This window comes from Typopeltis vanoorti, chromosome 6, assembly GCF_054136105.1.
Source record: "Typopeltis vanoorti isolate ZY-2024b chromosome 6, IOZ_Tvanoo_1.0, whole genome shotgun sequence".
Lineage (NCBI taxonomy): Eukaryota > Metazoa > Arthropoda > Arachnida > Uropygi > Thelyphonidae > Typopeltis > Typopeltis vanoorti.
The window spans coordinates 56,419,114-56,437,630 of record NC_143554.1 but is presented as its reverse complement, the minus strand read 5'-3'; the positions used below and the strand labels follow the sequence as shown (position 1 = coordinate 56,437,630).

At 37.7% G+C, this 18,517-nt stretch overlaps 1 protein-coding gene across 4 annotated transcripts in view; it reads left to right on the top strand.

Moving 5' to 3' along the window:
* The window catches only part of pdm3 (POU-domain protein pdm3), a 442,629-nt gene that overhangs the window by 41,480 nt on the left and 382,632 nt on the right, over positions 1-18,517 (top strand). The window lies entirely within an intron of this gene.

Here is an 18,517-nt window from a genome sequence, read left to right as displayed (position 1 = left end):
TTCAGTGCATGGCTGTTAGACAGAACAAAGGGTCACCTCCTTGAAATTATATAAGCATGTAGTTAGCAAGAATGTTTGGATTAGTGCTGGAGGTTTGTGAATGCTTCATCAGTGAATAAGTTCAAGGAGATATACGATAGGTATAGTGTGAATAATGAGTCTTCTCTGACAAGTCTTCTGACTCCCTGTACCACATAATAATATTAATAATCACATATCTGATACTATATTTGGTCTTGTAGTTTATTGTCTATATTAGTAATTAAGATTTTATCATTTGCACATATCTTTAATCATTTATTTGATTCACTATTTACACATTGCTATTTCTTTAATGTTTTATTAATACCGTATTTCCCCGAAAATAAGACCGGGTCTTATATTAATTTTTGCTCCAAAAGACACATTAGTGCTTATTTTCAGGGGATGCCTTATATTTTCATGTACAAAAATCTACATTTATTCAAATACAGTTATGTCATCTTCTTCTGGAACATTGTCATAACTCTCCAAACCCCGAATTCTGGCCTGAAATTCTTACGACTCCATTTCCTGTAGAACCATTGGCCCCAATCTCTCATGTCCAGCAATAGAGCTATCCTTAAATGAGCACTTCTTGTCCATGTAGTCTGCTTGTAATGCATTGGCAACACAGCTGTCAGTGATTTTATCCCATGAATTCTTCACCTAAGTCACGACCAATTGGTCATTCGGCAATAAGTCTAGAGTTCATCTGTTTACATAGGCGTTTACCTCTCGTCCAAAGGTGTCCGCTTGGGTATTTACAGATACTTAATTATAATTTATATTATCATTTATGTTAAGTATTAATGTCAATAATATTATTTATTTATATTTAATTATATATTAATGTTATTATTTTATAATTCAATACTTCCGTCGTGTGTTGCAATGGACGTACTAAATGCGTCTGTCTGGCTGACGATCTTAACCTGGGCTTATATTACGAGCATCCTGAAAAATCATGCCAGGGCTTGTTTTCCGGTTAGGTCTTATTTTCAGGGAAACACGGTAAAAAGGACTGGAGAGACATGCTAGATCTTTAAAGTCATTAAAGAATATTACTGGCCTTGATTGTTGTGATATTATTTCATATATATTGCCAGTAGTGTTTATTTATTGAGGAAGTTATTCAGTTTTAACTAATAAGATTTGATTTTAATATTTTATATTATTTTATATTTCATTTTAACAAAGTTTCAAAAAGTTTTATTTTTTTTTTAACTAGGTCAGATTTTTTTTTCATAATCTGTGAATAGGATATGAGTATTTCAGGTAGCATTAGGATTCAGGACCTTCATTAAGTCACAAGACTCATTATGGATGTCCCATCTTTTACTACACTAAGTCTATCATACCACTCTATAACCTGTCTCACTGTTTGTGCTCCCACTACCCTATCATGCAATGCATTCCATGATCCAACCATCCTCCACGTAGAAAAGACAAGGAAGCAAGATCCTTTGCCTCCTCCTCTAGCACATTTCCACAAACAGAGTACACTGCCTCTTATTAGCAGATCTCAGATTTCAAGCCCTCACATTTATTTGTGTTAAAGTGACATTCTATTCCTTTTCATATCTATCCAACTTGTTGAAATTTTCCTGGAAGTCCACCACATCACTATCACTAATAACCCTTCCTTGCTTCATATCATCTGCAAACAGCTGAATATTCCCCCCCCCCCCTTCAACTCATTGATAATGCCAGTGATTTAAAAGGTTAAACAACACAGGCCCCAGTACTAAGCCCTGTGGAATCCCACTTGCACCCTTCTGCTCCCTTGTACGCAGCCCTCTGATATGTCAGACTGCCAAGTCCCAATCCAATTCACTAACCTGATATCTATATTTGGGTGCTGTAAACATAAATATCAGCTTATCATGTGGCACTCTGTTGGATTCCTTTGTAAAATAATAATAAAAAAAGGCCATATTTGCTTTTCCCTCATTAACCTTTCATTTTACTCTATTATAAGAGAATCAGATTACTAAAACAAGAGCATCCCTTCACAAATTCATGCTGACCCTCTTAAATAAAATTATCCTCTTCTGCATAATTCTGTTTAACATCTCTAATTTTTCTAAATGCTTAACAATAGCAGAATTACAAAACTGGTCTACAATTTGACACTTTCATTGGGCACCCTTCCCATAGCCAGACTCTCATTGAAAAGCCAAGTCATTTGGATCTCTCAGTTCCTTACACATTCTCTTAAAACACATGGTGAAATCTCATTCCATCCTATTGCATATTGACATCTAGAATACTTAGTATTTGAACCACACACTCTCCTTCAGCATTTCTATTCCTTGAACCCTTCCCATCCCTCAATAAAGTGATATTAAATAACTCCACTATATCTTCTGCATATGTCACTTGACTTTTATTTTTGTCTAACAGTTGTTCTTTCACAATCATTTGTTTTCCTGCTAGCTATGTAAGAAATGCATTCCTTAGGATGTCCTTTGAATCTCAGGGCTAATTCCTTCTCTTATTCCAGTTTTGTCTTTCTTACTATGCCGGTCCCTTTCTTGGCCCGAGACTTATATTCTTCATGCAACTGCACTACTCTCTCTGCTCTTTTCTTTACACTTTTTCATAACCTCTTTTTCATCTCTAGTTTCATTTTGTATCATTAGTCATCCACTTGATATGAAACCATGTTTTCTTTTTTTCACTCAAAGTATACAGTGTGCTATTGCTGCTAATAGATATCTCTTCATTAGTTTCCATGCCCTGGTGATATTTCTCCCTTCCAGTTCTTCTATCCATGGAATTGCCCAAGTCTGATTTCTAAGATTATTATAATCACCTGCCTTATAATTCCACATAAATGCCTTTTGCCTTGATACTTCTGCAGCTCTGTTTATCCTCCTGGCCAAGACTACATGGCTACTCTCTCTCTCTCTCTCTCCAACTGTGGGTAGGTATGTCATCATCATTATTATTATTATTATTATTCAGGCCTCCATGGAGTCAAAAAAACTCATCGTGGGAGGTCCTTCCTAAGAAACACGAAGTCTATCATACCATTCCTTAAACTCATTGACTGTTCTTGCTCTCACCACTCCATCAGGCAATGCATTACATGGTTCAACCACCCTCCATGCAAAGAAACCACTCCTCACCCTCTTGCTCACAGATTCCTTTCATAACTTCCAAGGATGGCCTCTTGTCATCACTCCTTCCTGCTGTTGGACCAAGCGAAAGAACTCCCCAGTGTCAACCCTGTAACTACCTCTCAACAGTTTAAAAGTCTCAATCATATCACCTCTCCTTCTATCCACCAAACTCTGCAGTCCACATTCCCTCAGCTGATCCTAATAACTATCATTGTACAGGCCTGAAACCATCTTTGTTATCTGCCTTTGCACCTTTTCCACAGTTAATTTCTTTGATAGTATCTCTTTGAGTATCTCTTTGATACTCCTGCATGTCTATTCGTTTTCTAAGTCAAAACCATATGGTCACTCTCTCCAACTGGTGGGAGAGATGTCATCTCAGTTATTATCAACTCTTCTGATGCTATAACCAAATCCAAAACGCTTGAACCTTTTGTTCCCTCTATTACATGTTGCCTAAGACTTTTGTCCCTCAAGAATTCTAGAAATTCTATTCCCTTATTGCTACATTCATCTTCCTCTCCCCAGTTTATACTACTGTAGTTAAAATCTCTCATAAGAACCATTCTTCTTGCACTTGCCAAACTCAACTGTCTAAACATTTCCTGGTCCCCACTCTCTGTGCTACTGGGTCTGTAGCAATACTTCACTAAATATCCTGTCTTGCCCACCTCTTCCTCACACCATATGCTTTCAAAATCATTAGTGCCACTGCCTTCCAAAGTCTCCACTCTTAGAGGACATAGGTCGTCACTTATCATAAGCAGTACTCCACCACCACGCTTTCCCTTCCTATTTTGCTGAAAAATGCTGTACCCAGCGACTTCTATTCCTGTTATTATATCCTCTTCTGTCAACCATGTCTCAGTAATCCCAATAATTTTTGGCCAGGCTGATGATATCTGTGTCACCAATTCCTCTCCTTTATTCCGGATACTCCTGGCATTAGTATATGGCATATAAATGCCGTTGTTTCTATACTCAGCATTATCCCCTCTAGACTCCACTGGGCTCAGTGTTACCTGATGTTGTCCCCTTCTCCCAAGTACCCATTCCCACGAGAGGCCACCCGTGTAGCCATCATCCCTGGGACACACTGACTTGTTCAGAACAGCAATATCTCTCCAGATGCCTACGTCCTTCCTCATTCAAATGTAAGCAGTCTCTCGCATACAATTCCTCTCTGTCCTCAAATGCACTCCAAGCATCCACATATTCCAGTCCTCTCTTAGAATGTGTAATAACTATTATGTCATTCAATATTACTGCTCTTCTGCTCAGCTCATCATTATCATACCTAAGCAACACACACACACTATCTTTCCTCTCTGTGTCTTCTTTCGTACCATCTGGAGCAAGAATCTGATATCTCTAGCTGCCCTATTTACACCACCACTCAAAGCATTTATTCCCACCATCACAATCATCTCATCAACCCTTTCACCTCTTTTAATTGCCAAAGCCTCACTTTCTATTGTTCCTCCTGGCAAAAACACTCCTCACACATCCTATCTTGAACACAACAGATCATTGAGTCCCCATATATTATACCTCTTACCATTCCCTCTCTCCTATTGTTTCCATTTTCTCCTCTTCTTTCATTCCCAGACCTCTCTCTCATTCCCTCTCCTCTGCTGTTTCCTTTCTCTCCTCTTTTGGCACTCCCATACCTCTCTTTCATTCTGTCTCTCCTACTGTTTCCATTCTCTCCTCTTCTAGCACTCCCATTCCATCTCTCCTACTTTTTTTATTTTCTCCTCTTCTAGCACTCCCATGCCTCTCTCTCTCATTCCATCTCTCCTACTATTTCCATTCTCTCCTCTTCTAGCACTCCCATACCTCTCTCTCATTCCGTCTCTCCTACTATTTCCATTCTCTCCTCTTCTAGCACTCCCATACCTCTCTCTCATTCCGTCTCTCCTACTGTTTCCATTCTCTCCTCTTCTAGCACTCCCATGCCTCTCTCATTCCGTCTCTCCTACTTTTTCCATTTTCTCCTCTTCTAGCACTCCCATGCCTCTTTCTCATTCCGTCTTTCCTACTGTTTCCATTCTCTCCTCTTCTAGCACTCCCATACCCCTCTCTCATTCCGTCTCTCCTACTGTTTCCATTCTCTCCTCTTCTAGCACTCCCATACCTCTCTCTCATTCCGTCTCTCCTACTGTTTCCATTCTCTCCTCTTCTAGTAAAGCCCATACCTCTCTCATTCCGTCTCTCCTACTGTTTCCATTGTCTCCTCTTCTAGCACTCCCATGCCTCTCTCATTCCATCTCTCCTACTTTTTCCATTTTCTTCTCTTCTAGCACTCCCATGCCTCTCTCTCATTCCGTCTCTCCTACTGTTTCCATTCTCTCCTCTTCTAGCACTCCCATACCCCTCTCTCATTCCATCTCTCCTACTGTTTCCATTCTCTCCTCTTCTAGCACTCCCATACCTCTCTCTCATTCCGTCTCTCCTACTGTTTCCATTCTCTCCTCTTCTAGCACTCCCATACCTCTCTCTCATTCCGTCTCTCCTACTGTTTCCATTCTCTCCTCTTCTAGCACTCCCATACCTCTCTCTCATTCCGTCTCTCCTACTGTTTCCATTCTCTCCTCTTCTAGCACTGGCATACCTCTCTCTCATTCCGTCTCTCCTCTTCTAGCACTGGCATACCTCTCTCTCATTCCATCTCTCCTACTGTTTCCATTCTCTCCTCTTCTAGCACTTCCATACCTCTCTCTCATTCCGTCTCTCCTACTGTTTCCATTCTCTCCTCTTCTAGCACTCCCATGCCTCTCTCTCATTCCGTCTCTCCTACTGTTTCCATTCTCTCCTCTTCTAGCACTCCCATGCCTCTCTCTCATTCCGTCTCTCCTACTGTTTCCATTCTCTCCTCTTCTAGCACTCCTATACCCCTCTCTCATTCCGTCTCTCCTACTGTTTCCATTCTCTCCTCTTCTAGCACTCCCATACCCCTCTCTCATTCCGTCTCTCCTACTGTTTCCATTCTCTCCTCTTCTAGCACTTCCATACCTCTCTCTCATTCCGTCTCTCCTACTGTTTCCATTCTCTCCTCTTCTAGCATTACCATACCTCTCTCTCATTCCGTCTCTCCTACTGTGTCCATTCTCTTCTCTTCTAGTAAAGCCCATACCTCTCTCTCATTCCATCTCTCTTACTGTTTCCATTCTCTCATCTTCTAGCACTCCCATACCTCTCTCTCATTCCATCTCTCTTACTGTTTCCATTCTCTCATCTTCTAGCACTCCCATGCCTCTCTCTCATTCTGTCTGTCCTACTGTTTCCATTCTCTCCTCTTCTAGCACTCCCATATCTCTTTCTCATTCTGTCTCTCCAACTGTTTCCATTCTCTCCTCTTCTAGCATTACCATACCTCTTTCTCATTCCCTCTCTCCTTCTGTTTCCATTCTCTCCATTTCCATATCCAATTCCATTCTCTCCTCTCCTATCATTCCCGAAACTCTCTCCTATTCTGATTTGCCTTGCATTTATCTCTTCCATTCTCCTGATCTCATCTTTTGTACTTCTCCCAAGACATTCCACCTCCTCTTTCAGCTCCTCAATCTTTCTCTGCAGGTCAGTCACTCTTAATCAAAATTCACTCTCCAAAAAAAACCATCTCCTAAACTTTCACAGTCACTCACACCTTCTATGCTATCAACTATTATTTTCTCATTCACATTTTTTTCTTCATTCTCTCCTATCCCACTACTCGTCTTCCGGTATTCATTTCCCCATTCCTGGAGCAACAAGGTCGGTTATTGAGATATCTACTGCATTTATTTCCTCCCACTGCTTACACTTTATGCACATGCACACCCCCCCTCACAAGTTAGATATCCAATTCCCCCGAGACACATACATGCCGCAAGTACTGCATGCCACAAACTCCTTTATTATATTGTTTATAATAGAATTCTTAAATGGTGGAGGACTTTGCGACTGCAGCTGAATCCGTCATTATTCGTTACTGCTGAGCGAATACTAGTGTAATCGTTAATTATTCAAAATAATGTGGCTAATTAGTTAAAAAATAAAAGCTAAATAAGTATTAGGGAGTATAAATAAATAAGATTATAATCTTATTTATTATCTTATCTTTGTTATAATCATATCCTGCGATGCTTAGACCAGATGCAAAACTCTTGAATCTCATGTTCCTTCTACTGTATGTTGCCTAAGACATTATTCCCTTAAGAATTCCAGAAATTCCATTCCCTTACTACTATGTGCTCTTTCCTCTTCCCAGTTTATATTGCTGTAGTTAAAATCTGCTGTAATGATCACTCATTTGGCAGAATCAACTGTGTAAATATCTTCTATTATTCTTCACCCTTTCTGTTTGCTGATTTGTAGCAGCATTCCAATAAATATCCCATTCTGCCCACTTCGATTTCAAATCACATGCACTCAGAACCATTAGTGGCATTTCCCTCCAATTACTTTACTCCAAGAGAACTCAACTCATCCATAAGTAATACTCTGTCACCACATTTGCCTTCTTCACCTACCAATATATGCTGTACCCTTATACTTCAATTCCTGTCAATATATCATCTTCCATCATCGATGTTTCAATAATCTGTGAACAATCAGTGTCACTAATTCATCTCCTTTATTTCTGATAATTTTGGCATTTGTATAAAGAAACATCAATGCATTGCCAATATAATATTACTATCTATCTTCTTCTTCAGCTTCATTCCCACTCAAGTAGGATTGTGCAGTGAATTAATGTATGACATTTTGCAGGATCAGTTCTGTCCTGCAAAATACATTACATTCTCCCATCTTCTAAATGACTATTCCCACAAGAGGCCACCCCTGCTACCGACCGCTCTGTAGCTCTGTTTCCTTTCTCTAATACTCTCGCTTACCCAGAGAATCAGCAGTCTCTCTCTCCTGATGTCTACATCCTTCCTCGTTCAAATGCAGTCCATCTTTTGCATACAATTCTCTTCTATCCTCAAATGCATGCCAGGCATCCACCTACTCCAAGCCTCTCTTTTGACAAATTCTTGCTATCATCGTTCATTACTGCTGCTGTTCTCCTTATCTCTGCATTATCATATCTGGATAACATGCTTACTGTCATCAGCTATACAATCTCAAACTTTAACCTCAGATCTCTTGCCACCCAATTCACACAATCTCTCAGGTCATTCATGCCTGCCATCACTATCATCTCCTCTATGTTTTCACCATGCTTAATTGCCATAGTCACACTCTCTTTTGTTCCTCCAAGCAAGTACTCCTCTAGCATTTTATTTTGCACTCCTTGAATCATTGAATCTCTGTCTATACATCACACCTGTCAATGCATAACAAGTTGCATAACAAGTTGATTTTTAAGTTGGTTTGGATATCAGATTAGTGGATTGGATTATGTAAATTGCTTTTCTGATAGCTATCAAAGAGTAGTACTATTTAAGGCAACCAGATTACTAATTTTCTTTGATATAGGTTTCTGATGGAAAAGTTTTATTTGAAACACAATTTCTGTTGCCTTTTATTTATTTATTTATCTTCATCCATTTTGCAGTCAAGTGACATGTTTCCAGTAAGGACAGTGACAAGTGTTCACTACTGGGACCATTACTATTCATATCTTTATGTGAATGATATTGCCACAGGGACTGTAGGTGGAAATATTCAGTTGTTTTTTGATTCTTATGTTACCCGGTGAAAAACATATGAAAAGATAAAGGGTTACTACAATTTGTAGACCTTATTTTTATTGAAACCGCATTGTATAAGTAGCACGTTATATGAGGGTTACCTGTATTTGATTTAATGGAATGAATATAACACAAAGAAACAATTAAATAAAATTTTAATAGATACTATATTTCATCTCAGACACTAGAGACATCATCAGGAATGAAATCTTAAATTGTAAAAGCATCATAAAACAATAAGTGGAAAAAATTCCATGGTAGATGCTACTAACTGCCCACCTTTTTAAGTTAGCCAAAGAACTTAATGGTCATACTTCGTCTTATATTAAAAATTCCACTCATTTCAAATTTTTAATCTAAAATTTGGTGAGCTGTGATGTTACTTTTTTATTTACCAATATTTCCCTTTCTGACACTTCAGCTTTCCTGAAAAATGTCCCCCCCCCCCAGTGTTATTGATCTTTTCAATTTGACCATCCATATTGGATACTTTACTTGGAAGAATCCATATATATATATATATATATATATATATATATATATATATATATATATATATATATATATATATATAAAGATAGAGCAGATATCCACTCTCCCCTCTAGCCAAATTCTATATGGAATATTTTGAAAAACATGCCATAGATACTACTGTTCTCATACCTTCTATCTGGCTAAGATAGATATAATGATGAACAGCCTATTTTTCTACCCATTGCAGGGTGAAGGCCTCTCCCATTGAGTGAGGTTTGGGTCTACTACTCCCATGGTGACCCAGTCTATATTGGGAGAGAGTATCTATACTTGGGTGAATGAATGTATGAAGGTGGAAGATGATCACAAACATCCATGCCTATGTGGGATTTGAACCCGCAGCCTCTTGGTTGGAGAGCAGATACACTAATCACTCGGCCAACCAGGCTGGCTGGCTAAGATATATTGATGATATATTAGACCATTTTCTCCTTCACCTTACCAGGTGCTCCTGAATCCAGTTTACTACAGAAAAATAATAATAGTCTGTCTTTTCTAGATACTCCAATAATACATCTTCACAATGTCCCCTTTCTTTCTCAGTTTCCACAAAACTCGCCCATGCAGGTAGATATGCCCATCATCTCCCCCCCACCTAACAATATCAGAACCCTTGTCATCAGAACCTCCAACCTCTGTTCTATGCACTCGTCACTCACAGCCGAACACTCCTTTATTCACCAAATTTTCCTGTCCAATGGTTACAATGCCAAATGCTCAACAGATTAGTTGTTCCTCTCATCTCTGCATATCCCTCTCAACATAGACTACAGTAATGCTATTAATATTCCCTCTGTCCAGGACTCCTTTGAAAATTAACCAGAACACTAAAGAAATGTAATCTCTCAACTGCTTTCAAACCTCATCTGAAGATGCTGTCCTTATCTGCTCTCCCTGTTCTAGGTGTTTACAAGGTTCCTTGTTCTTTCAGTTTATCATATCATGGTTATATCATGTCATATCATATCACTGGGAGATCTACCAACATCCACTTAGAGGAACATACGAAATACATCTGCTGCCATAACTTTGGGCAGTCAGGTCTAGTTGATCATGCCTTTGGATACCTTGCAGAATCAAATGGAAAAAACTACTGTGCTTCACTGTAACAAATATGAATTTGAAAGGTAATGCATAACCCAAGCAATGCATAACTGCATACCAAGACTTTTTTTTTTAGAATTAGCAGCAGATTTCATAAACCAACATAACTTAATAAATACAGTTGTATTAAACTGTCCTAGATTTGGGAAACTTTAATTCTTAGGGCATCCCTAATAGAACTTTAGACTTTTAATTTAATTTTTGTCACTTGTTTTGTGTGTTTTTGTATTGTAATCCTAATAATGACTGAAATGAAATATAAAATCCATTAAATGTGTGTTTAATTATTTCTGTGTGTTGTATCCATTCCACTGATCCTAATAATAAGTTTAAACCAACACATAAGTCTTAAATACTTATCCAATAAAAAATTGGGCAGATGAGGGTAATGTGTAGTAGGAATGGTAGGATATAGAATTTTCCGAGAGGATAGGAAGGTGAAGAGGAGAGGGAGGGTATTGTTAATAGTAGCAGAGGAATTATGCCCTTAAAGAGTGAAAGTGGAAAACTTCAATAGTATATCTAATGAGATGTTGTTATAGGCTAGAAAATGTAGAAATGTTTAGACAAATTAGTTGGGCAAGTAAAAAGACAATGATCCTAATGGGAGATTTTAACTATAGGAATGTAGATTGGAAAGAAAATGTATGATAACAATGAGAATGAATTTGTTGAGTTTCTGCAAGACGACCATCTAAAGCAGCATGTGATGGAAGCAACACGATGTTTATTGGTGTTGGATTTGGTGATATCCTCGCAGGATTTGGTTGTGAATGAGGTCTCAACACTGCTACCTGTTGGTGAAAGTGCTAATGAGATATTGGTTTGGAAGGTAGTCAAACAGGGAAAAGTTATCAAGAAGGCCATATGTGGAACTATAAGGTGGGTGATTATCAGAAGTTCCATAGTCAACTGGCATCAATACATTGGGTTTTTAAATTGTGTTTATAAATAGAAAAGATGTTGACAACTGCATGGGAAATGATGAAGCAGTATATAACCCAAGCAATGCATAACTGCATACCAAGAGTTAAGCAAATAAATAGAGTAGGAGTGAGATGGATGAAATCTAGCAAGCAGTGTTACAAAAGAAGTTGTTTTGGAGGAAGAACAAGACAGTTTGCAGTGAATAGACGCATGAAGAATATAAAATGCAGACCAGAAAAGTGACAAGCATGGTTAAAAAAGAAAAAGTAAAATATGAGAGGAGATTGGCCAGTCAGGTCAAAGCTAATCCAAGGGAATTTTTCTGCTATGTGGCAAGCAAGAGGAAAAATAATCATGGCAGGTTGATGCTGGTCGATAATTATGGTAGCAGAGTAACCATAGCAAATGATTAGTAGAATTATTTAATGGACACTTCATCAGTGTATATCACAGTGGTATGAATGATTCTGTGCAACATGCTGAAGGGAGGCAAGAATTAGAATTAATGGTGAAAGAATCAGAGGTGTATCAATTATTACTTGGCCAGACCAGATGTTAATAAGGCTGTGGGAATGAATGACATATCACCACGTATTGTTAAAGAATGCACAAGAGTTAGCCATGTCCTTCATCCTAGTTATTTAAAGAAAATCTTGTAGTGAGGAAAGTTTCTAAGGAGTGGAAAGAAGGCAAAATAATACCTCTCCGCAATCATGGTTTGAGAACAGAAGTTTCCTGTTATAGACCAGTCTGTATATCTGCAGTTGTGATCAAAGTGTTGGAAAAATTGGTTAGAAATAGAATACAGGATTGGGTTGATGAACATAAAATTCTCTGTTATGGTCAGCATGGATTTGTGGAGGGTAGGTCTTATTTTAGTAATATGCTTTATGTTTTATGATAAGGTGAAGAATGTATTGGAATTATGTGAATGCATATTAATATATTTCCAATTAAATGAGCATATATATATATATATGTATGTATGTGTAATGGAGCAGTGTCTTAGAAATGGCAGTGACCAGTGGCATGCCTCAGAGTTCTGTTCTTAGCCCCCCTCCCCCCCTACTGTTTAACTTATTCATTAATGATATTTCTTGTGGATTGACTGGGGATCTTCAGTTGTTTGCCAATAATGCAAAGTAAGATTATCAGGAGTAGTGATGATATTAATTCTCTACAGGAAGATTTGAATAGACTTTTAGCTTGGACAATTGAGTGGGGTTGCAGTTTTAATATTAATAAATGCAAGGTGTTACACTTTTTAAGGGTACAGAGATATGACTACATGCTGTATTGGTGGAGCTATACTGCGTTAAGTGGATGAGATTTGGGATCTTGGAGTGATGGTAGACAATGGAATAAATTTCTACAGACACATCACAAGTGTTACAATGACTGCACATCATATTGCTGGTATGATAAAAAGTATATTAACATGTAGGGATAAGGAGGTGGTCTTGCCTCTATATATGGCATTCGTCAGACCATGCATGAACTATTGCTCAGATTTGGTCAGTTAGTTTTTATTTGATGTGGAAACACTAAAGAGGGTCCAAAGATGAATAACCAGAGTGATATCAGGACTCTGGAATGTTGGTTATGAACATCATGTGAAGGAATGTGGATTACAGAGGTTGGTAGATAGAAGGGAAAGAGGAGATATGATAGAGATCCTCTAGTTAGTTAAGGGATTCTACCAGTTAATACAGTAATTATGAGTAGATGCTAAAATGGGAAGAATGAGAAGCCATTCCTGGAAGTTGTATAAACATGTGAGGAGTAGATTTTTTATGTGGAGTGTTGCTGCTGAGTGGAATGCATTGCCAGAGTGCATTGTGAATGCAGGGAGTGTAAATAACTTCAAATATGATTAGGACAGACATGTTGCTAGTTGAGTGGGCCTCCTGCAATGAGTCTATTGATTCCATGAAGGTTACCAAAATAATAATAATAATATCAGCATGGACTTTGTTTAGGCACCCTTGTTTCACTAATATCCTTGCCTTTTATAACAAAGTAAGAAAAGCAGTTGAAAAGGATAACTTATGCTATCTTTTTTGATTTTGCAATATATGGGTTTAGATATCAGGTTAGTTGAATGGATTGGAAATGGACTGTATAATAATTATAACAGAACTGTGTGTGACAAGAAAGAGTAAGGTCACAAGTGGAGTTCCACCTGTCTTAGTACTGAGACCTCAACTGTTTTAACCTTTATGTCATTGAATTACAGGGAGATATTCAGTTATTTGTAGATGATTAAAAAAAAGCTGGGAATGGTTATTAGTAATAGTGCCAGTATACTGTGTGGCCCTTCAGGAGAATTTGAATAAGCCAGACAGGTGGGAACTGAATGGGGAGGTCAATTTAATCATTTTTTTTTTATGTGGCTCTCACCCACGAAAGGTTCATTTGTAAATCTACAATACATTGATACCATGAGTAGGTTAGGATTTTTTTTTCTATTTTTATTGATTTTATATATATTTTTTGTATTTTAATTCATTTTGTTTTATAATAAATTTAGTTTAATCCTTTATCCAAGTGTAAGCAAACAAAGTTTGCACCTGAAAATATCTTCAGGACTGAGGTAAGGTGGTCCACAAGGAGATATGCTTTGCATTATGGGAGATACTGAGACAAGGAGTGATGAGAACTTGATCCACCTTTGCTGCGAGTTGCCAAGGGATGTGCCACCTTACCTCAGTCCTGAAGATATTTTCAGGCGCAAACTTTGTTTGCTTACACTTGGATAAAGGATTAAACTAAATTTATTATAGTCTAACCAAGTGCAAAATAAACTTCCAACATCATTTTGGTTTACTTAATCTGGAAACTCTGCTCTAGAGACCAAGCATGAAACTTTTCCAAGCCACTTCAGATCTCCAATAAATGGTGTGATGACCTCACACTTGGCACGTTATCTTCTACATAAATTAAACGTAAGGTCTTGAAATATATTGATGAGAGGTTGCATATTCTGTTGATGTACAAGGGTGGTCTGAAAAGTTCTCGGCCTAACAATGAAAAAATAAATTTTTAATTTCAAAATTATTTTTATTTTTCAACATAATCTCTCTTAAGACTAATACATTTATTCCAGCGATGCTCCAGCGTCATTGTCCCGTCCCTGTATTCGTTCTCAGTGAGATCTGCAAAATACCCTTCTACAGCTGTAGTCACCTCTTGATTCGAAGAAAAACGCTGACCAGCAAGGAGGAGTTTTAGTTTTGGGAAGAGATAGAAGTCAGAGGGAATCAAATCTTGGGGAATAGGGTGGATGTTCCAACAACTCATAGTGCAGATCCCTTAATTTTCCCATTGCCAAAACACCTTTGTGGACAGGTGCATTGTCCTGATGAAAGATGATTTTTTTTTCTTCTGCAAACCAGGTCTTTTCTCGCAAATTTTTTCGTCTAGTCTGGTTAAAAGATCGGAATAATATTCTCCAGTTATTGTTTTACCATTTTCAAGATAATTAATAAACAAAATGCCTTTAGCATCCCAAAACACCGATGCCATGACCTTTCCTGCTGATGGAACTGAGTTTGTCTTCTTTGGCGCTGAACAACAGACTTTTGTCCACTGTTTTGACTGCTGTTTGGATTCTGGTGAGTAATGGTGAATCCAAGTCTCATCCATATTAATAAATTGATGCACAAAATCAGTTTTATTCTTGTTAAAACACTTCAAGCACTGTTCAGAGATTTTCATGCGAGTGCGTTTTTGATCTTCTATGAGCAAGCATGGTATCCATCTTGTGCAAAGCTTTTTCACTTGCAATTCATGCAAAATATATCCTACATGTTCTTTTGAAATGCCAGTAGTCTCAGCAATTTCACACACTTTGACTTACTAGTCATCCAATACCTTGTCTTGCACTTGATTAATGATTTCTAGTGTTGTTACACTTTTTGGACATTCTTCACATGGATCATCTTCATGGCTGGTATGGCCACATTTAAACTCGGCAGTCCATTTCTTAATTGTCGAAAATGAAGGAGAAGAGTGCCCATAAACCTTGATGAACTTCGAATGAATTTCTTTTGGTGTTAAACCTTCTTTTACAAAGAATTTTATAACTGCACAATACTCAATTTTATCCATTTCAAGGGTTACAGACAACACTTTTGCTTCCGACAGCTGTATAAAACAAACTACTTGATAGAATGACTGGCAATGCTTGTGACAAATGTACCAACTTAGAAAAAAAAAAACCTTGCCGATAGTGTTGCCATCTATAGTTGAGGCCGAGAACCTTTCAGACCTCCCTCATAAGTATATTAGAGGTAGTGGAGAAGGCAAGGGATCTTTGTGTGATTGTCTGTAGAAAGTTGAAATTTAATGGATATACCACATTAGTATTGAAGGTAACTGAGAGAACCACTGCAATGCTGAGAAGGATAAGGTAGAGTAAGCTTTTTATGATTTAAAAGAAGTGAAGTGAACTTGGAAAGGGTATAGAGGCAGATAATAAAATTGATATCAGTACAGTGCAGTCAGTTAGGAGGATAGATTGAGGACATGCAAGCTACAGAGCCTAGTGGATAGAACGTGAAGAGGTGATATAAGAAAGATATTTAAACTGTTGAGAGGTAGTTACCAAATTGAGAGCAGGGAGATATTTCATGTGGTAGAACATTTGGAAGAAACAAAACAAGAATGGCTGTCCTTGGAAATTGTGAAAGTAAGCAGTAAGTAAAAGGGCAAAGTGGTTTGTTTACATGGGAAGGTGGTTGAACCATGGAATGCATTTCCTGATGATGGAAAAAATGCAGATAGTGAATTGTTATAAAGAATGATATTATAAGCTTTGTGTTGTATAAGATTGTCCTTCCACAATTAGTCTTATAACTGCATTGACGTCCTGAATAATTGAAATTTATTAACACTGAAGTAGTACAAGTGAAAATATAATATAATTGATAATAGGAACAAATAACAAAAAAAAAAAAAAAAAATGAAAATCGATTAAAAGGAAACAGTACAGTGTTTATCAAGAGCCATAGCTATATTGATTACTATAAAAATACAAATGTAGGCAATAGTCACTAATAATTTAAATCACTATATTTATGAGGGCATATGTATACATATAGCATATAATTAGAGACAGTATATAACATTTAGAGTAACTTTCTATCCCATTCATGTGCCATCTCCTATTCAGAAGGTTGACCACGGCCGTAACGACATGTGGTGAGGACCCTATCTCGTCAACATGTTGTAAGTATTCATAGCTGTAAATCAGTGTTTGTGTGTTCATAGGACTTGTTAACCTGTTCTGAAGGATGAAAAACCTGAGTTTCTGTGTGTAAAAACCCCTCTACATCTGTATGAGACTGGCTAATTCACCTTTTAGTCAAAAGAGACCAGATAAAGGTATGGACAGGAATGAAACCCAGGGCTTTCCGACCAAAGGGATTTGTTTATACCACCTGAGCTATAGACTCTCTGAGGTGATATAAAATTTTCTATAATATGCATTTGAAAAACTGCTAAATGAAACAAGCAGTGATGACAGCACAGTGATAAAAAACACTGACCAGGCATACAGTCAGGAATACATATCCATACTTGAAGTAGAAAAAGTCATCAAAGGCTTGAAATGTGGAAAGGCAGCAGGAGTAGATGATATTCGGCCAGAAATGCTGAAGTATGGTGGCATAAGAGTCTTACAGTGGCTGCACTGCATAGTTCAGAAAGCCTGGACAGAGGGACGAATTCCCAATGATTGGAGTAGAGCTCTCATAGTACCCATATATAAAAAGGGAAATAAAACTGAATGTGAGATTTACAGAGGTATTTCCCTACTGAGTGTTCCTGGCAAGATCTATGCAAGTATACTTGAGAAACGGTTGAGAAGAATTGTGGAAGAAAAGCTTGGTGAAGAACAAGCTGGATTCAGGCCAAATAGAGGCTGTCAGGATCAGATCTTCACTTTACGACAAATAGTCGAGAAAGCATGGGAATATAACAAAGATCTGTATTTAATTTTTGTCGATTTGGAAAAGGCATATGACAAGGTGCCAAGAGAGAAGCTATTCAATACGCTGCAGTTATATGGTGTCAATGGGGCATTATATCAAGCAATACTTAGTCTTTATTTCAGTTGTGAGTCAGCAGTTAGAATTGAAGGAAGTACAGGAAGATGGTTTAATGTTAAATCTGGTGTGAGACAAGGATGTACATTATCCCCTCTGTTATTCATTATCTATATGGATCACATTATGAAGGAATGTGGTATTAAACCTGATATCAAAATTGGAGATGTTAATGTCAGCTCTTTGCTTTATGCGGATGATGTTATACTTCTAAATAAATCCGCTACAAGTCTGCAAGATTCTCTGACTAAATTGAATAGCTGTTGTAATAGATATGGTATGAAGGTCAGCAATAAAAAGACAAAGACAATGAAAATAGGCAGAATCATTGAAAATGTCAACTGTGTTGTGAATGGAGAACCTGTGGAACAAGTAAAACATTTCAGCTACTTAGGCACAATTTTTACTGAAGATGGTAAACTAAATATAGAAATAGACAACAGAATCAGCAAAGCTGGTATCGTGGGAAGTCAATTGAATAAATTCATATGGAATAAGAAAGAAATTAGTCGGAACACTAAATTAGCTGTATACAAGACTGTGTTCAAACCAATTTTAACTTATGGATCTGAGAGCTGGGTCAGAAGTAAAACACTTGACCAAAGACTAGAGACCGCAGATATGAGAGTCCTGAGAAAGATTAGAGGCGTGAACAGATGGCATCAATGGCAATATCATATTAAAAATGAGGATATTAGGAAAGAACTTGACATTGTCAGCATCCAGGAATGCGTTAGCAGAGCTAATCTCAGATGGTATGGTCACTTAAATAGAATGGGAGAGGAAAGATTAGCAAAACAAGTGTTCTCTGCCAGGTTGGCAGGAAAACGACCCAGAGGAAGACCAAGATATAGGTGGATTGATACGGTACAAAGTGCCTTAGACGATAGAAATATAAGATCTGATAATGTTGGAGTCTTGACAAGTAACAGACTGATTTGGAGGAAAATTGTAGATAGGAAGTTAGTAATGATGTAATTTTTTCATGTAGTACTGTCATATCCTGTACACCCCTTGA